Raw genomic sequence first — 21,014 nt, forward strand, 5'->3', positions numbered from 1 at the left:
AGGCATATTATCAGATGGGACAACTAATATCTCACTAAAGTATTTTTTCACCATCTCAATCGGAGATACTAGATGAGATTTAGGGAAGTTCAAGAGTCTTAAATTATCCCTCTTTAATCGATTTTCCATATGCTCCAGCTTTCATTGCATGTCCTCTCTTTCCTTCAGCAGCACTACTTCCAGTTGTATTGTTTCCTTTAACATTTTCCCTTGTTACCCCATGTGCCTGCACCTTTGAATCCACAAATACTGTATAATCTCAGATTGCATAGCCGAGTATGTAGTTTTAAGGGAAACATACAGAGTTTTAATGCCCTCCCATAAGGCTTCCATGTCTACCATGGCTGGCTTCTTCAGCTCCCCAAGAACACGGATGTACTCACCAGAAGCTTGTGGAGCAGCTCAAGTTAAGTTGTCACCACCAGCAAGCAGTTCTCTCCTCAGAGAGTCCTGTTCCATCTCCCTCCATTCCCAGAGAGGAATCTGCACCCTTTACTACGTGAGGGTACACACTCCTTCGCAGCTTCTTTGCTTCTGGTCTTGAGGTGACCAAACTCTATTCCACGCTCAACAAGACCCGGACAACACTGAGGTCTGCCGAAGATTCAGACTTTCCCCCTGAAGCTTGTAATCTTGGACATATTATTTAACCCTCAATTGCCTGTGGTACAGTCATTTAGGGGTCCTTTTACCAAGTGGTAGTGAAAGGTGGCCCGCGGTAGCATCGGCGCATGGGATTGCTGCACGCTGAGGCCACCTTTTACTGCAGTGAGTAAAATGGATGTTTTTCAAAGGAAGTTGTCAATGGCTGTGCGCTACTTAGCAAATTGGTATGTGGTGATTTACTACAGGAGCTCTGGCAGTAACCCGGTGGTACTCAGGCAGCGTGCAGCTCTGCCTGATTACCGCTGGGCATTCCTGCTCTCCACCCACCGGCACTAGAAAATAAAATCAATTTTCTAGCACCGGAAATGGCGTGTGGCAGACCGGGAACTACTGATTCACCACACGCTACCCCTGCGGTAGCCCTACCACCATTTAATAAAAGGGCCCCTTAGATTGGAAGGCCATTATGGACAGGATATGTACGTATTATACCAAGAAAAGGCAGGAGGTGAATGCAAATCCATTATTGCTCTATAATGCACCTATTGTTAATAATGTGAATTGTAGAGCGATAGGGCACACCATTCAGCAATAGTGCACACTCCTGTCATTATGGGCTAAAAACAGCATGAAGACCATATGGGAATTGCCACTGACAAATTTAAATGCTCATCCGTAATCTTCAGCTGGATATTCGTTGTGGTCTCATTTTAATATACAGGAATAAGAAATTAATGCAATGGGACAGTTCAATTTACAGTACATTGGCATTTTCAATAACATTACCCCTGTTGCCCAGAGAAGCTTCATATCACCATAAAAACAAAATGTTCACTTTCATGTGGAGCCCAGTAAGTCAGTGGAATTCACTGCACTTATTCCAATGGATCTGTTACCTGAACTGACATCCTCTGCTCTTTGACTTGACTCCTCCATGAAATATAACTTATTTGAGCGACTGTCATATTACATGCACCAAACAGTTACAGCCATGTCCCTGACAATCTTTCTGCTGGGTGTCTTTCTCCTTAACTATAGCTTATCCGAACATGAAGATTTGATTGGAAATGTCATTTCAACTCTTGAGCGAGCCACTGATTTCCTGGAGAAAGAATCTCAGCACTGTATTCCAGATGGAGTAGTAGGATTTTGATTCTTTCAAGGTAACAGATTCTTTACAAATTTCTTTTCATATTGCCAATAAAACTCTTCAAATATCTTTTTCCTGAAGTTTTATTCATTTGTAGATAAAAAAACTTTAAAAATCCTTTATTTTAAATTAAAATATAACTCACTGAATCTATTTGGCACAAAAAGTTTGCTATAGTTTGTAATGTAACCCTATGGGTTACATTTTAAAAGATTACCTGACTCCTCCTAGATTTGGTGTAGAGGCAGTGAGCAGTGCAGTGAAACTGAGCAGTCTGTGTGCATGCAGAGTGTTCCAAATGCTGGTAGAACTCTCAGGAGAGTTGCAAACAGCTCAGGCTGGCATTTGGGAGGGATCTGTTTAAGGAATGAATGTGTCTGTGACTGCTATTGTGTTTTGAGGCTTGAGAGTATTTTATGGTAAATTATGACCTCTTGCAGGTGTGTATGTGGGCTACGAGAGGGAGCATAATTAATATGTGAGCCCGAGGTAGTTAAGGCTCAAGGTTGAGTGATGAATGGGGAAGTCTAAGGATGAATTGATGAGTGTGACTGTGAGGCAGCATAATTTAGTAGATTTGGATCTGTGTAATGTGAAGAGTGATCAGCTTAATGTTAATGATTTTTTGTGACATGCAGTGTGGAGTGTTAGTCACTGTTTTGCATTATAGAGCCAGCACGAAGCCAGAAGGCTCTAAAATAGATTGTGTGTATGAAGATGGAGAGTGAAAATTCTTTTGACTGAGAGTGCATGTGTTCCCTTATCTCGATGATTGGCTGGTGAAGAACACCTCGCAGGCAGGAGCTCTACAGTCCATGCAGATGACTATTCAACTCCTGGAGCTACTAGGGTTTGTTATAAATTACCCAAAGTCCCACCTTCTTCCAGTTCAGAAACTCAAATTCATAGGAGCTCTGCTGGACTCAAGGACGGCTCATGCCTACCTTCCCGAGGTGAGGGCAGACAACCTTCTGTCTCTCGTTTCCTGGGTCAGAGCATCTCAGCAGATCACAGCTCAGCAGATGTTGAGATTACTTGGCCATATGGCCTCCACAGTTCATATGACTCCCATGGCCCATCTTCACATGAGATCAGCTCAATGAACCCTAGCTTCCCAGTGGCATCAAGCTACGGGGGATCTAGAGGACGTAATCCAGCTGTCCACAGTTTTTCACAATTCCTTGTATTGGTGGACAATTCGATCCAATTTGACCTTGGGACGTCCTTTTCAAATTCCTCAGCCACAAAAAGTGCTGACGACGGATGCGTCCCTTCTCGGGTGGGGAGCCCATGTTGATGGGCTTCACACTCAAGGAAGTTGGTCCCTTCAGGAAACAGGTTTTCAGATCAATCTCCTGGAGTTGTGAGCGGTGTGGAAAGCGCTAAAGGTTTTCAGAGATTGGCTGTCCAATCAAATTATCCAAATTCAGACAATCAGGTTGCCATGTATTACATCAACAAGCAGGGGGGGGCACCAGATCTCACCCCCTGTGTCAGGAGGCCATCCAGATGTGGCTTTGGGCTCACCGATATGGCATGTTTCTCCAAGCCACGTATCTGGCAGGCGTAAACAACAATCTGGCCGACAGGTTGAGCAGGATAACGCAATCTCACGAGTGGTCTCTCGAGAGTGGTTTGCCAGATCTTCCAAGCGTGGGGCACCCCCTTGGTGGATCTTGTTGCCACTCGGATCAATCACAAGGTCCCTCTCTTCTGTTCCAGACTTCAGGCCCACGGCAGACTAGCATCAGATGCCTTTCTCCTCCATTGGGGGAAGGGCCTCCTGTATGCATATCCTCTCATACCTTTGGTGGGAAAGACTTTGCTGACACTCAAGCAGGATCGTGGAACCATGATTCTGATCGCTCCCTTCTGGCCGCGTCAGATTTGGTTCCCTCTTCTTCTGGAGTTGTCCTCCGAAGAACCGTGGAGATTGGAGTGTTTTCTGACCCTCATTACTCAGAACGGGGGGGCGCTTCTGCATCCCAACCTCCGGTCCCTGGCTCTCACGGCCTGGATGTTGAGAGCATAGACTTCACCTCCTTGGGTCTTTCTGATGGTGTCTCCCAAGTCTTGCTTGCTTCCAGAAAAGATTCCACGCAAAGGTGTTACTCTTTTAAAAGGAGGAGGTTTGCCGTCTGGTGTGACAGCAAGGCCCTAGATCCTCGCTTTTGTCCTACACAGACCCTGCTTGAATACCTTCTGCACTTGTCAGAGTCTGGTCTTAAGACCAACTCAGTAAGAGTTCATCTTAGTGCAATTAGTGCTTATCATTATCGTGTGGAAGGTAAGCCTATCTCAGGACAGCCTTTAGTTGTTCGCTTCATGAGAGGCTTGCTTTTGTCAAAGCCGCCTGACAAGCCTCCTACAGTGTCATGGGATCTCAACGTTGTTCTCACCCAGCTGATGAAGCCTCCTTTTGAGCTTCTGAATTCCTGCCATCTGAAGTATTTGACCTGGAAGGTCATTTTCTTGGTGACTGTTATTTCAGCTCGTAGAGTCATTGAGCTCCAAGCCTTGGTAGCCCATGCTCCATATACTAAATTTCATCATAACAGAGTAGTCCTCCACACTCACCCTAAGTTTTTGCCGAAGGTGGTGTCGGAGTTCCATCTGAACCAGTCAATTGTCTTGCCAACATTTTTTCCCCGTCCTCATACCCGCCCTGCTGAATGTCAGTTGCACACATTAGACTGCAAGCAAGCATTGGCCTTCTATGTGGAGCGGACAAGCCCCTTCAGATAGTCCGCCCAAATGTTTGTTTCTTTCGACCCCAACAGAAGGGGAGTGGCTGTCGGGAAACGCACCATTTCCAATTGGTTAGCAGATTGCATTTCCTTCACTTATGCCCAGGCTGGGCTGACTCTTGAGGGTCATGTCACGGCTCATAGTGTTAGGGCCATGGCTGCGTCGGTGGCCCACTTGAAGTCAGCCACTATTGATGAGATTTGCAAGGCTGCGACGTGGTCATCAGTCCACACATTCACATCTCATTACTGCCTTCAGCAGGATACCCAACGCGACAGTCGGTTTGGGCAGTCGGTGCTACAGAATCTGTTTGGGGTTTAGAATCCAACTCCACCCCCTAGGCCCATTTTTATTCTGTTCCAGGCTGCACTCTCAGTTAGTTGTTTCTTCGTAGGTCAATTTTTATGTCCTAGCTGTTGCGAGGCCCAGTTGACCCTGTTTGTTGTTTTGAGTGAGCCTGGGGGCTATGGATACCCCACTTGTGAGAACAAGCAGCCTGCTTGTCCTCGGAGAAAGCTACTTACCTGTAGTGGGTATTCTCCGAGGACAGCAGGCTGATTGTTCTCACCAACCCGCCCACTTCCCATTTGGAGTTGTCTCTTCCCTTGTCTTTGCTTTGTAATTGACTAAGCCGGCACGCTCGCGCTATGGGCAGGAAGATGGCCGTGCATTCGCGGTGCGCGCACATGCACGTGAGGGCTCTAGCAAGCTTTGTTGCTAGGAAGACTTCTGGACCTGGGGCTGCTGTCGGACGTCACCCCACTTGTGAGAACAATCAGCCTGCTGTCCTCGGAGAATACCTGCTACAGGTAAGTAACTTCGCTTTTCACACTGCTCAGCATACTATCAACAACTTCACAACAGATGGCACCTCAATTTAAGAAAGATGCTGAGATGACATCATTCACTTTAAAAGAGAGCGTTATTGTACACTCAAACAAAAACACACTTTGTAATTGTCCTAAACTAAAACATAACTCAATAAAAATAAACACAGACCACCGTACAAGCCTCATTCAAACCTTTAGATTCTGTTGACTTGCAATTGATGAATCCAGTGCTGATCTCGTCGTAACTACACTTCCCCTCACAGTGGGGAAAACCTGATCAATAATATGGCAAACAAAATCGTTTTAGGTATGATGAAACAAAGCACTATCAGCCACCAAAGAATCCCCTTTCTTAAGATGTAATATACTGTGTTCATTCATCCGAACATGCAAACTGTGTGTGGCGTTTTCAATGTAAATCTTCTTAGAAGGGCACTCTAATAAATATACCACACCCTGCGACTTACAATTCATGGCAAATGGTAAATGATAGGAAACCGCAGGAGCAGAGGACCGTATGTTCCTACGTGGAGGGCAACAAGCAGGAGTAGTGAAGGTAGCTACCTTCACCAAATTGTAAATGATAACCTCCCATCAACAGGGTTCTTAAAGTCACTAAATTCTCTGGTAATGTTACAGGTATTACATTGACCACATTTGTAGTGGTGAATAGGCTGTCCATTCCATTTTATTTCAGATGAAAGCATAGCTGGACTCAAAAGTTCCTTTAAATTTCTCCCCCACACTGAGCACCTGAATTCAGGGTCTTGTACTTACTGAGGAGGTAATTTTATAAATTTTAGGCACTGATTATGTGGGTATAAATTGGATATACACATACCAAATGGCATAAACATATGTACAGTCATTATAAAACAGTGCAAGTGTGCATATATGCTGTCATACAGAGAAGTAGAGGCCCATAGGAAGGAGGTGTGTTTTGGACTGTTCTTTCAAGTGCACATCTGTTCGGTATTTTATGATGCAATGCATATGCAACTTGGCACTGTTCCCTGGCAAGGTCATGGGTAACCTTTAACTTGTTATATGAGAGTTTGGTTGAAGGGTACTTATAGGTAGAGATTTGTTCATCTCTATGACAAAGAAATCCACCTCCCTGAGGACAAAGTTTCCCTCGCTACTTATTTCTAGAATAAGCAGCATATGTTTTACTGTTCTAGGATCTTGCCAGGTACTTGTGACCTGGATTGGCCACTGTGGGAAACGGTATGCTGGGTGTGGTGGACCTTTGGTCTGTCCCAGAATGGCAACACTTATGTTCTTAAGGTTTTCTTCTTCCCTGCTACTCTTTTCCTCAGACACATGTACAGTAAGTAGCGCTGCTCATACTCTTATGTCCCCTCAGGCATAAGAGGCTGTTGGAGTGGTTTTGTTTATAAAATTGCCAGCACTTTTATTTGTTCATCACATTTGCATGTTTCTTTAACCGATGCTGTATTTTATAAAATGTTCAATAGTAACATAGTAGATGACGGCAGAAAAAGACCTGCACGGTCCACCCAGTCTGCCCAACAAGATAAACTCATATGTGCCATTTTTTTGTGTATACCTTACCTGGCTGATATTCAGCCTGCGTCATTCAGTATTTTTTTAAACAGACTGCTGCAGGCAAATGTAGCCCCAGATATTCAATGCTGGGCCATGTCTGGGCACTCACATTGAACAACCAGGGCTAAATACATTTGAGGAAGCCACTGGGGCTTATGCAGGTCCTGGCTGATAATGAGCTGCGACACTTATGCAGGTCCCATATGAATATCAGCCATGACCCACATAAGGTACCTTCTGCTTCTATGAATCCCCCTCCCTCCCTGTGACCCCAATCCATCTTCTCTCCCATTCTGCATGTAATTAAGGGTTGACTGAGGCCCCCCCAACCCACCCCCACTCCTTATTGCAAATACCTGGTGGTCCAGTGGGGTGGTATGGGCAGGAGCAATGCCCACTTGACCAGCGTAAAAGTAAACACATTGCTCAATGGTGTGTACACTGATGGCAACCATAAGCATGGCCGGATTGAAGAGTAGGTGGCATGCACAAGTACGCATCTAAATTATAAAATACCGTAATTTTTGTGCTTCCTTGCTACCATCTAGGCATATGCATGCACACCAGCACATTTCTGACCACTTGTATTTTGTAAAAGGAAAGTAGGCATCTACTTTTCTTCATGAAATAGACTTCAAATAGGCACCTTAAATAATGATTTTAGTAGATACCCTATTATAAAATTACCCTCTCAATGTTGATTTTCAGCACTGCGCACCTAACGTAGCAGAAACTGTCCTAAATTTAGGCATTTCAATCTGGGGCATAGCTATCATTGAGTGAGCATGGCAAAATGCCCAGGGCCACCAAATGATAGGGGCTACCTGCTGTTCTACCCCCTCCCCATCTGTCCTGACATTTCTCTCCCCATGCAAATTCAAGTATTTCTCCCCTCTTCCCCCCCCCCCGCCCCACAGGTTCAGTATCCCCCTGCAGCGGGTGGTTGATAAACAGACTACCAGTGCTTCCAGGTTGTCTTTACCTTGCTGTCTCTGCCGGCTGGCCACCACAAGTCTCAAAGGTTGTGGGGAGAGGCAAAGGGGGGATTAGATAGATTTCGGGAGCCATGTGGGAGAAAGGTAATACCAGACCTGCAGGGGTAGGGGGTGTGGACAGTGCGAGAAGAGGGGTTAGAGAGATGTGGGGACAGAGGAAGAGAGTGATACCAGACTTGAAAGGTGGGGGATCAAGGCAGAGTCAAGAGGAAGAGACGTGGGGCAGAAAAGGTGAGAGATGATGCTAGACTCAAGGGGGTAGAGGGTAGAGTGGAGGGAAGAGATAGAGAGAGAGACTGGAAAGGGAAGGGAGGAGGAATAAAAAAAAAAGAGTTATGAGACAGGCAAACCAGACCCTAGAGGGAGAGAGTGATACCAGACTATGGAGGGGTGATAGAGGGAGAGATGGGCTCGGAGTGGGAGGTGTGAAAGGAGGGAAAGAGAGAGGTGACAAGCTGAATAACTGGAGAAAAAGAGACACAGAGAAGAGATGTTGGGTATGGAGGGAGCATAGGGGCAGGGACACAGAGGAATGGGGGCACTAAGAGGGCAGGTACCAAACACTGGGGAAGGATAGGGATAAGAATGTAGAGGAAAAATGAATTGTAGACATAGGGAGAGAAGAAATATCACAAGAACAGGACACCCTGGAAAGAAATTTAAGAATAAAACAGAGAACAGCAGAAAAGAGAGACAACAAAGGTAGAAAAAAAGTCTTTGTTAATTGTAATATATGTCAGCTTTGGGAAATGCACATCTCTGATATCTGATAGCCATGGGGGAAGCCACTGCTTGTCCTGGGATTGACAGCATGGAATGTTGTTACTAGTTGGGTTTTACCTGGCTTGGCCACTGTTGGAAGCAGGATACTGGGCTAGACGGACCATTGGTCTGACCCAGTATGGCTATTCTTGTGCTCTTATCTTGCATTTCAGTTTCTGTTTCCATTTCTGTTATTATGAAGGTTTTCTGTATAGGACTGGAAATTGTTTGCTTTTTGCAGGGTTTGTACAGGGCCGGTCTTAGCAAGTGCGGGGCCCTGTGCAGACCAATTTGGTGGGGCCCTATCCTAGCCCCGCCCCCAACCTAGCTCCACCCCATTGAAAAGATTATTCCATTTTTAGAAAATTTTAAGTGTGACTGATGAAGTGACAGGGGAATCCCTAGTAAATTATTTATATTGGGTAACTAGGTTGTTTGTGAGACCACCCTGCTGTGTAATAGTCAATTTCTTTGCAACCTTCTATTTGCTCTCTAATGCTCTACCTCTACTAAGTGCTTCAAGAAGTAATTTACAGTAACATATAAAAGCAAACTGTATGCCATCAAACAGAAGACTGTGAAGCATCAAAACACAGATAAAATTGCATATAACCCTTTCTAGACGCCAAGAAATGGAGCATTTGTCACATTAAGCTAAAAAACCATCATGCACAAGCTTTGGTCTTCTGTAATAGATTCCTTACAATTGATTATATTAACCTGAAAATTAAAATGGCTTACTGGGAAAAGCACGGCAGCATAGTTCTGTTACAGAAAGGTTAATCGTTTGTTCTACCTGAGTGATGAAGTTGCCGTCACAAGCATAAATCATAAGTTTCTTTATTTTTTAAGTCGCACTCGCACTGGCACCAGGCGATGGCTCACCTCCGACCACGCTGCAGCTCCTTGTCCCTTCCCGCTCAATGACTCCCGCCTGCCCTCGCGGAAACAGGAAATACCTCATCAGAAGGAGGCGGGACATTGAGTGGGAAGGCGGAAGGGAGAAGCTGGGGTGAGCCGTCGTGCCTGCAACTGTCTGTCGGGGCCGTGCCGTCGCTGCAACACTCGTTGTCCTGTGACTGGGAGGCGGGAGCTGACGGCGGGCTCAGCGGGGGGGGGGGGGGGGGGGGCACCGGTGGCGGGAGGCGGGAGTGGACCGATCATGATGATGCAGTCCGGAGCGAGTGTGGGATCATGATGATGTGGTCCGAGCGAGCAGGGCTCAGAGAGGCAGAGTTGAGGTGCGCTGTGTGGGGCCCCCTTAAGCGCGGGGCCCTATGCGGCCGCCTTGGTCGCCTCTGCCTAAGACCGGCCCTGGGTTTGTATATTTATTTAATTTATTTCAGAGTCTTGATATACCGTCTGCAAGGGCACACACGTGATAGGCATCTATGTGGTTTAAGCAATAACAAAGTAAAAAGAACAGAGCAGTTTACAACAGAGAAACAAACAATAAAAGAAAAGATGCTAAAACAGGAGAAAGAAGCAAGAGAAATTAGAGTCTGTACTTAAAGAAAATAAAAAAGGTGACTTTAATATTTTGTCTAAAGTGGGAAATTGGGGGGGGGGGGGGGGGGGGGGGTCGATTCCTGAGGAGTAATGGTAAGTCAAATTGTGTTAGGAAGGAAAAGGGAGAGGAGATGAGTTTTGAGAGCTTACTTAAAAGTGGGAATGGAACTCTGAAGGGATTCCTCCCCCTCCCTCCCGGTCCCCACTACCTTGGGAGAGATAATATTGTAGGGACCATTGATCCCAATATTGGCTTTCCAAATTTTAGTTTAGAAGCCTGTTTTCAGTAGGGGTCGGCAGATGGAAAACAATTGTTTCATGAGGTTTCCCAAAGTCATTTCTGGGAATGTTTATTTTTTTTTTTTTTTTTTTTTTTGGGGGGGGGGGGGGGGTTCTTGGCCATTTTGTCATTATGGAAGCAATGTCATTAATAGTGCATATTATTTTCAAAGTTTTTTTTTTCTTAAGGTGCAGTAAAAAGTAGCTTTAGTGTGCCCTTAGATGGGTTTTTCCTACGTGTTATGGCCATTTTTACTGCTTCCAGAAAATGGCTGATTTTCGATTTCTCATATTAATGGCTATAAGCTAATGTTGCCATTAGCGTGTGGCCATTAAAAATAATTACTGTGGGGCCCTTTTACTAAGCCGCGTAGGTGCCTACGCACATCCAGTGTTCACCAATTTGGAACTACCGCCCAGCTACCACGTGGCCCGAGCGGTAATTTAATTTTTTATGTGCGCCGTAAAATATATTTTTATTTTGCAATGCGTGGTGCTAACTGGGCAGTAATCAGAAGTATACGTGCACTGAAGATCACTGCCTTGTTAACGCATGGGTCCTTACTGCTAAGTCAATGGGTAGCGGTAAAGTCTTGGACCCAAAATGGACGTGCACCAATTTTTATTTTGCTGCATGTCCATTTTCAGCCCCAAACAGGCCTTTTTTTAAATAGGGGCATGCACATCCAATACACATGCCTTTACTAGCACAGGTCTTTTTTCAGCGCACCTTGGTCAAAGGACCCCTGTATGAGCACTTACCGACACTTATTTTGAAGGCGTAAGGGCTCGTGTGGTAATCCTGCAGTAACGACTACAGACGATACAGAATACTGCAGCTCGTATGATTTGTAGAGAGTCAAAATATGATAGGATTACACCTCTTTTTTACCATCTTCACTGGCTCCCAGTTGAAGCCAGAATAAAATTTAAGATTCTTACTCTGGCTTTTGAAGCCCTACATTTACTGACTCCTCATTATTTAGTCAACGTTATTTTACCATATTCACCTACACGAACTCTCCGATCACTTACCGATAACAGACTAATAATTCCATCACCACAAAAGGCTAGATGGGAATCTACTAGAAATTCAGCTTTTTTCTTTCTAGCTCCCTCTCTCTGGAATTGTCTTCCTAAAACTATTAGATTGGAAGAATCGTATGTTAAGTTTCGCAAACTTCTAAAAACACATCTATTTCAGAATACATTTGACAGTAATCTGGGATGAAAAAGGGGACAGAATGAATACACAGTAACAAATCATATGTTTTGCTTATATAAATTTATGAATGGATTGTCCACTGATGTTATTACTTTTTAGAATGGATGTTTTTAACTTGCTGTGCTTTCCTGTCAAATAAATGGAGTTCTTATATGTTATTTTAAATTTTGATATTTTACTGTTTAAGATGTAAACCGTTCTGGTTTGTGTATGTAATAAGAAACGGTATAGAAAATAAATAATTATAACCACTTAGTGCACAATAATGCAGATGCACTAACTGATTAGCACAGGACCACCTACTCTATACCCCCATAAACGCTGCTTCCAATGGAAAATAAAAACTTTATTTTGCACATGGTTAGCATATATGCTGATTTCAAACTAACCTCAGGACACCCAAGTGTGTCCCACAATAAAGCATTTTAAACTGTGGTAAGTGCACACAACACTTACCACAGCTTAGTAAAAGGACCCCAAAATTTGCAGAAAGGGCAAACTATTGCAAAGAGAGTGCACTATGATTGGCAAATGAAAAAAATAATAATGTTTTTGCTGCTCATTTTCTTTTGGCCATGACATTGCAAGCACCAGGCTATCCATAGTTTTCAGCCCATGACCTGTAATTGCTAGGGCTGCAGTCTGGGGCTAATGCTTAACTGGGGGATTCAGGATATGAGTAAGGATACAGAAAATACCCTTTACACTTAGGCTAAAAGACTGATGTAGCAATCCATACGACTTTCCATTGATTAACACAATCTTTCCCATGCAAGATGCTATGGATGTAAAGGAGCTTTTCAGCTCGTGAACACATTTTAGTGCACTTGTTTTTGCTGAATTCCTTTTGAAAGAATTCTTTTCCATGATATCGCATTGTAGCAGCGTATTAATGCAGAACTTTACTAAACTTCATGCACTGTGCACTAAGCCTGAGAGTTTTAATATTTGCAAGGGAAAATTTTGCAAAGCTATTTTGCAAAAGGGATTTTCACATGCAAAAACATATAGAATGATGACATGTTGGCATTTTGCACATTAGAATATTGTGCATATTTGTTTATGCAATGGCCTATATTGCAAAATAATGTCACAATTTAATACATCAGTTTCCATGACTTAATATTACACAATATTCCTATGGCTAAACAGAACCTTTATTTACCTTTGCAGCTCAGGCAAAAGAAACACTGAAGAACTGGTCTATGAAACCCAAGTTACGTTCTCAATACCTTCGAGTTAAAAATCTTCTGCCAAGGATAAATCGCATCATTGAAGGGATAATACCCTACATGCAGAAAGATGATCTCAAATATTACAAAGGTACAAAGAGAATTCCATGGTATGGTTGCAACTTTCTAGTTATGACATTCCATTTATTTGCTTTTTGATAATCATTTTCTTGTACAGTGACAGTGAATTCAGTAGTTGATTAGGAAGTTTAATGCTTGAGAATACATTTCCCTGTATTGTTAGTTTATTCTACTGTTTTAAAATATCTCAGAACTGTATTTTATCTCAGAGCCTGAAGCTTCTTGGCTTCTATTAATGAAAGCTACAACTGTCACTATTACTTCATGGTGCATTCTGATAAAGAAAGAGGTTGCCTTTCAGATTATCAACTGTTGGGCATTTAACCAGTCTGAATAATTTCCAGTAGTTTAACTGTCTTCAGGTCCTTTAGAATGGCATAATTGGGAATTCCCTTGTTAAGACCCAGGGCCGTCCAAAGGTATATGACACCCTAGGCAAAGCATCAGCCATGTGCCCCACCCTCAGGCTGCCATGCCTCTTATAATCCAGCATCTCCCCTTCCCTTCCTAACATACCCCACGTGTTGCATCTCCCCTTTCCCTTCCTATCCTCTCCCAGCTGACCAGCATATTCCCTTCTACTCCCCACCCTCCAGGTGACCAGCATCTCCCTTACCTTCTACTTCCACCCCTCCCCAGTTCAACATCTCTTCTTCTTTTTCCTACTCCCTCCCCATGGTGTTCAGCATCTTCCCTTGCCCTCCCAAGGTGTCCAGAATCTCACCTCCCCTTCCCTACCTCCCTATTTGTCCAGCTTCTCATCTCCCCTTCTCTACCTCCCTCTTTGTCCAGCTTCTCATCTCCTCTTCCCTACCCTCCGCTATCCAGCTTCTCATTTCTATTTACCCAACCTTTGTCTAACATCTCCCTTTTCCCTTCTTTCTATCGGGCCTGCCATTGCCATCCCCTATCTTCACCCAGGTCCGAAGAAGCATCCACACTAGCACTGCACCATTATAGAGTGTTGCAGGATATGGCCTGCATCACACTGAAAGTAACATTAAAGTGCTGCTTTCCTGCCATGTGGGAGCCACATCACCACCCCCAAATTCTCCCCATTCTCTAGTGGCTCTGGTTAGACCCATATAATGGGTCTTCAGTAGAGTTTTCAACTAGTCTATTTTCTGTCACTTTATGGTTAAGGAATATGCACTTTTCTACTATACTTTTCAGGTGAATTCATATAGGAACATATCCTTTCTGCACAGTATCTACAAGAACATAGAAGCCACTGAATAAACTTATTCCATGAAGCTTATGTATACATGAAAACTTTTCACACTGGGGGTCTTTTACTAAGGCGCACTGGCATTTTTAGCGAGTGCTAAAAATAGGTGCCCACTAAACACTAGTATTCACATACAGAGCCAACTTTAGGGGGCAGGGTGAGTCTCCATGGATCTGCCCCCACAGTGGCCACAGTGCATATGAAAAGGCAGCATTGCAAATATTACATCAGGCCCTAGAACATCAAAACACATCTTACTGGGAAAACAACAAATGGGATTCTCTACACGGAAACTATATGTCAGCAGAATTCCTCACCTTAGTCACACACATAGAACGTGGAAAGAGCCTCACCAAATACAAAATAATTGACCACAAGTTAGAAATAGAGATGTTCAGAGAAAAAGAATTGGAAACACCCCATTCATGATTCTCATCTCACCTTCTCCCATTTTATGTCAAGTATCTCCCTTCTCTTTCCATCCACCATCTGTTATCTTCCCCCCCTTTCCTTCTATCATATCCAGCAACTCCTCTCTCTTTTACCTTCTCCCCTCTCTGTCCAACAAATCCACCTCTCTTCCTTTCTACCCCTCCCTCCATGTCCGGAATCTTCCTCTCTCTCTTCCCTTATCCTATCCATTATCTCCAGCTTTCTCCCTCTGTTCCCTTCCCCACTGGTCAGTTTCTCCCCTCACTTTCCTCAACATTACCCTTGATGCAGGGTCAATGGCAGAAATTAAGTTAAAGAGCATCACTTGGCCCTGGAGTCTATGTAAGTGCTCAGTTTCTGATGCAAACTTCCTGTGTTGAAGGGGACAGTCCCAGCAGATGCTGAATCCATTCACAGATCCCCAAATCCCTAGCTGCTCTTTTCTTACATCTTCTGCTCCTTCCCTCTGCTGTGCCTGACCCCTCCCATTCCCATCCATCTCCTGCTCCTTCCCTCTGCTCCCCACCCCTCCCAGTCCCATCCATCTCCTGCTCCTTCCCTCTGCTTCCCACCCTCTCAGTACCATCCATCTTCTGCTCCTTCCCTCTGCTCCCCACCCCTCACAGTCCCATCCATCTTCTGCTCCTTCCCTTTGCTTCCCACCCCTCCCAGTACCATCCATCTCCTGCTCCTTCCCTCTGCTATGCCTTGTTGGATTATTTGTAGTAAATAATTAGCAGATTTTAGTACACACAGCTTCAGCTTTAGAAATGTTAATTTCTTTCTTCATCTCTCTCTCATTCACCCCTGAATAATTCACTGCTGAGTCACTTTAAAGTTGAAGTAACAAAACATCTGTTTACTCACAGTTTGTAGTTAGATTATAATCAGACAGGCTTATATATACATATTACTATACATTTGTATTATCAGCTCCTTCCATGTGCTTAGATGGTAATGGATGCTCACACCACCATAGATCCTCTCAGGTTAGGAGAGATCATGAGCTCCATGTGCTCCATGTGCTGCATCTGCTGCATCTGCCCCCACAGGAAGTTGCATAGCAGTGTGACCTCTCTAAGTAATTCACATCAGAGGTCACAGAGTAATCACAGAGAAATAATAGGTGACAGGCAATGCATGTAAAATACAATTACATTCCAACAAACCCCTTCTCATGCATAACTGTCATGCAATTATTTATTCATACAAAGTCCAAGCTTTATACGCAGATTCACAAAATGTTCTCTGGGTAACGGTTTGGTCATGATGTCAGCTGTCATCTCACTGGTGTGACAATAGTGTAGACTGATGACCCCTTCTTTCACCAACTCTCGCACGTTGTGGTATTTCGTTGCGATGTGCTTGGTGCGTGACTGAACCTTGTCATTCTGTGACAGTCGGATGCAGCTCTGATTATCTTCCATTATCTGGATTGGTCTCTTTTCAGCTATTCCGAAATCCAGCAAAAGTTTTTCAATCCACATCAGTTCTCTGCACGCTTCCGATACGGCCACATATTCAGCTTCTGTAGAAGACAAACTCACAATACTTTGTTTATGACTGGCCCATGAAATGTGTACATTTCCATACATAAACACATATCCACTTGTGGATTTATAATCAGAATGATCCCCTGCCCAATCTGAATCACAGTAACATATTAGTTTTGGATTACTATTGGCTGAAACCTTTAATTTACAATCAATGGTACCCTTTAAATACCTTACCATCCTTTTAACTGCAGTCCAATCTGATTTGGTAGGTGAGCTGACCCTTCTGCTCAAAATTCCTACTGCATTTGCTATATCAGCCCTGTATGTGGTAGCTAGATATAAAAGCTTACCTATGGCTGATCTATATTGGATGTTATCTGGTAAAGGTTCTCTTACTGTTTCATCCTTCAGAAAATCAGTGATCATGGGAGTGCTTACAACTTGGGCATCTTGCATACCTAAACTTTCAATAAGCTCGTTTATTTTCTGCTTCTGGCTTAGAAGATAAGAACCATCATTTTGTTTCTCAATTTCTATACCAAGATAGTATGACACATTACCCAGTTCTTTTATCTCAACATTGTGGTTTAAACACTTTACAATGTCCTTGTACTCTTGCTCACTTTTGCTTGCAATGAGCAGATCATCAACAAAAGCTAAAATGTATGCATATTGTCCATTTGTGCACCTAGTGTACAAGCATTTATCTGCTTCACCTTGCTTAAATCCTAAATTTGTCAATATTTCATGCAATTTTTCATTCCAACATTTTGCACTTTGCTTTAATCCATAAAGACCTTTGTTTAATTTACACACTAGCTGTCTTTGTTTTGTATTTATGAAACCTGTTGGCTGTTCCATGTACAAGTCTTCAGTTATATCTCCGTGAAGAAACGCTGTTTTCACATCAATGTGTTTGACTTGCATGCCTTTTGAGACTGCAATGCTCAGAAGTGTTCTGATTGTCGTGTGTTTCACTACAGGTGCAAACACTTCATCAAAATCTTCTCCATATTTTTGAAGATATCCCTTTGCCACTAATCTGGCTTTATACCTTTCCACTTTTCCTTGTGCATTCCTTTTTAACTTGAATACCCATTTGCATCCTATAGCTTTCTTGCCAGGAGGTAATTTTGTAAGAATCCAAGTATTATTTTTATCCAATGCATCAATTTCTTCTTGTGCAGCTTTATGCCATTCAGCAGCTTCTTCTGCTGGCATTTTCTCAATCTCATCCCATGTTAAGGGCTCTTGAGCTTCTGCTGACTTTGTTAGGTAAGACAGTCTTGGGGGTGGAACACCTTTGTTTTCCCTGGATGAGCGTCTGACAACAGGTTGGTCTGACCTTTCCGCATCCTCTAAATCTGAGAGTTCTTCTCCAATTGATTCCCCTTCTCCAACTGTACTGTCTTCTTCAATGATCCTTTCTGTGTCTGCTTCCTCTGCCTGTTCCTCGTTAGATACAGGTGAGTTGCTTTCAGACATCTGCCTTGGTATGGCATTTATATACACTGGCATGTCTATTATGGTTCTAGTTTCATATTCTGGATGATAAGGCTCATCTGGGATAATCCAGCCTTTATCAACCCTTTTGTTTTCATCAAAATATGTAACATGTCTTATGCCAACAATGCCAGTTTTCAGATTCAAAATTCTATATCCTTTGTGTCCTGGAGCATAGCCAACTAAAATGCCCCTTTCTGTTGTGGAATCCAGCTTATGCCTTCTTTGCTTTGGTACATGAGCATATGCTGTACTTCCAAATGTTCTTATGTGTGACAGGTTTGGCTTCCTACCATGCCATGTCTCATGTGGTGTGCGCTCAGCGCCTTTAGTTGGCATTCTGTTTTGTAGGTACACTGCTGTGAGAATGGCTTCCCCCCATAGTTTTTTAGGGAGATTGCTATCTGACAGCATACATCTGGTCATTTCCACAATTGACCTAAATTTTCTCTCTGCAACAGAATTTTGCTCTGGTGTATAAGCTACTGTTGTGATATGTTGAATGCCTTCTTGTTCTAGAAATGTGTGCATGCTTTGTGAAGTGAACTCACCACCATTGTCGGTCTGAAGAACCTTTGGTTTTCTTTCAAATTTATTGCTCACCATGGCTACGTATTTCTTCAGCATGTCTGTGACTTGACTTTTCTCTTTCAGCAAATAGGCCACACAATATCTAGAGAAATCATCCAAGAATATTAGCACAAATCTGTTATTTCCCAATGATGGGATATTAAACGGTCCACATAAGTCACTGTGTATTAAGTCCAGCACTTTATTACTCCTATTTCCTGTGTATGCAGGAAATGAGGGTCTCACACCTTTTTGAGTAACACAGTCTATGCATTTCTCCATTTTACCAGCATCTGCACTTATCTGAATGCCGGTGGCCAGTTGCTTACTGTAAAGATCCTGGATCACCTTAGAATCACGATGTCCCAGGCGGCGATGCCAGATTTCCAGACTACATTTACCATCATTCTTCCTTACTTGCGCCATATGTGAGGCTTCACCTGAAATGTTCAGCTTATAAACATCATTATGCATAAAAGCTTCAGCATACACTTCATCATTTTTAGAGATTGTGCACTTACTATTTTCAAAATGAATCACAAATCCCTTCTTATCTAATGTAGATACACTAAGCATATTGCAAACTGCTTGGGGAATATACAAGACATCACTTACAGGAATTTCTTTAACTTCATTAGACACTTTGCATTTTAAGAATCCAATACCTTTTGCTTGGATCTTAGCAGTCCCTGCGTTTGCAGTTTTAAGAATACCTTCTTCTGGACACATTTCCTGAAAGAAATCCTTAGAATTGGTTAAATGGTATGTGCTCCCCGAATCCAAAATCCAAGTACTTTCATTTGAATTATTATTTACCATAGTCAAAGATTTTTCTGCCATTAGAAAGCCCTTGTGTTTATCTTTGTCCTTCATACATTTCCTGGTTTGAAAATTCTTTAGTTCCATTGGCTTAGGTGAGCTAGAGGGAGTGTTTTGTGTTTCCTTACACCATTTAGATACATGTCCCTCCTTTCCACATGAGTAGCAAATCAGCTTGCCCTTGGGTGGAGTTTTCCCATAGCTCCGCCTTCCTCTGTTCTTTGCCAAGAAATTTGTTTCATTTCTCTCTGACTTGCTTTGAGAACACATCTCCTCAGAATCATTTATTATGCATTCCTGCCTTAGTTTTGATGTTGCCTGTTCAAAAGATTGCCCTTCAATGGCCTCATTTACAGACCTAAAAACATCAAACTTCTTTGATAGTGAGGTAAAAAGAAATGCTCTTTTCAATGCATCACACATGGGAATTCCAGAAAGTTCTAGCTTTTGAAATGAAGACATAAGATGCATAATGTGATCATTACATTTACTTTTATCCCTTAATTTGGTTTCATTCAACTCTGCCAGCCAAATTGGTTGCTGCTTTGCATATGTAGTTGCATACATAGTTCTCAGCTTATATAAAATGTCCTTTGGTGTATCTTTTCCCTCCACTAATATGGCTTGTTTCTCTGAGAGAGCTTCCAAAAGCATGCACTTCACATAATAGTTTGCATTGTCCCATTCAGCCATATTTTCAGCTGTTCTGTCTTGATCTAAGCATATATCTAATCTTTTTGCTCGAAGGAAACATATGAATCTTAATTCCCACTGCTGATAATTAAACTCAGTTAATCTAGGCACCTTGAGAGAATAGAACAATGGTGAATTTCTTCCCTCAGCCATTTTCTTAGCCTTCTGTCTGCTGTGTGGGGGGAGAGAGAGACAGACTGAATCTTTCCTTTAAAACTTAAGAGAAAAATGTGGCCTTTTTTCTGCCTGGTAATATTTCTCTTCTTTTTCAATTCCTGGACCCTGGGCCCATAACCCTTTTGTTGGATTATTTGTAGTAAATAATTAGCAGATTTTAGTACACACAGCTTCAGCTTTAGAAATGTTAATTTCTTTCTTCATCTCTCTCTCATTCACCCCTGAATAATTCATGCTGAGTCACTTTAAAGTTGAAGTAACAAAACATCTGTTTACTCACAGTTTGTAGTTAGATTATAATCAGACAGGCTTATATATACATATTACTATACATTTGTATTATCAGCTCCTTCCATGTGCTTAGATGGTAATGGATGCTCACACCACCATAGATCCTCTCAGGTTAGGAGAGATCATGAGCTCCATGTGCTCCATGTGCTGCATCTGCTGCATCTGCCCCCACAGGAAGTTGCATAGCAGTGTGACCTCTCTAAGTAATTCACATCAGAGGTCACAGAGTAATCACAGAGAAATAATAGGTGACAGGCAATGCATGTAAAATACAATTACATTCCAACATGCCTGACCTCTCCCAGTCCCATCCATCTTCTGTTCCTTTCCTCTGCTCACCATCCCTCCCAGTCCCATCCATCTCCTGCTCCTTCCCTCTGCTCCCCTCCTCTCCCAGTCCCATCCATCTCCTGCTCCTTCCCTCTACTCCCCACCCCTCCCAGTCCCATCCATCTCCTGCTCCTTCTCTCTGCTCCCCACCCCTTCCAGTCCCATCCATCTCCTGCTCCTTCCCTCTGCTCCCCACCCCTCCCAGTCCCATCCATATCCTGCTCCTTCCCTCTGCTCCCCACCCCTCCCAGTCCCATCCATCTTCCCTCTGCTTCCCCCTGCCCCCCGCGAGGTCCAGGATCATGCAAGCCCCCCCAAACGGCGATCGTGACTCCGTTTACCCCCTCTCTTCCTCCCTCTCTCCGGCGCAGCAGTCTTCAGCCTTTCTGTGCTCCTGGCAGCGGTAGCGACGTATATACGCTGCCTTTGGTCTGCCCCGGAAGCCTTCTCTTCAAGTTGCTGTTCCCACCTAAGCGGGAACAGGAACTT

General features: G+C 43.3%; 1 long non-coding RNA gene across 1 annotated transcript in view; it reads left to right on the plus strand.

Annotated features, from left to right (window-relative positions):
• LOC115476987 overlaps nt 1–21,014 on the plus strand; it is a 65,929-nt gene that overhangs the window by 12,883 nt on the left and 32,032 nt on the right. The window contains exons 2-3 of the long non-coding RNA XR_003943254.1: nt 1,645–1,769; nt 12,847–12,996. This is a non-coding gene — a long non-coding RNA (uncharacterized LOC115476987). The remainder of the gene's footprint in view (nt 1–1,644; nt 1,770–12,846; nt 12,997–21,014) is intronic.

This window comes from Microcaecilia unicolor, chromosome 8, assembly GCF_901765095.1.
Source record: "Microcaecilia unicolor chromosome 8, aMicUni1.1, whole genome shotgun sequence".
Taxonomy (NCBI): Eukaryota; Metazoa; Chordata; class Amphibia; order Gymnophiona; family Siphonopidae; genus Microcaecilia; species Microcaecilia unicolor.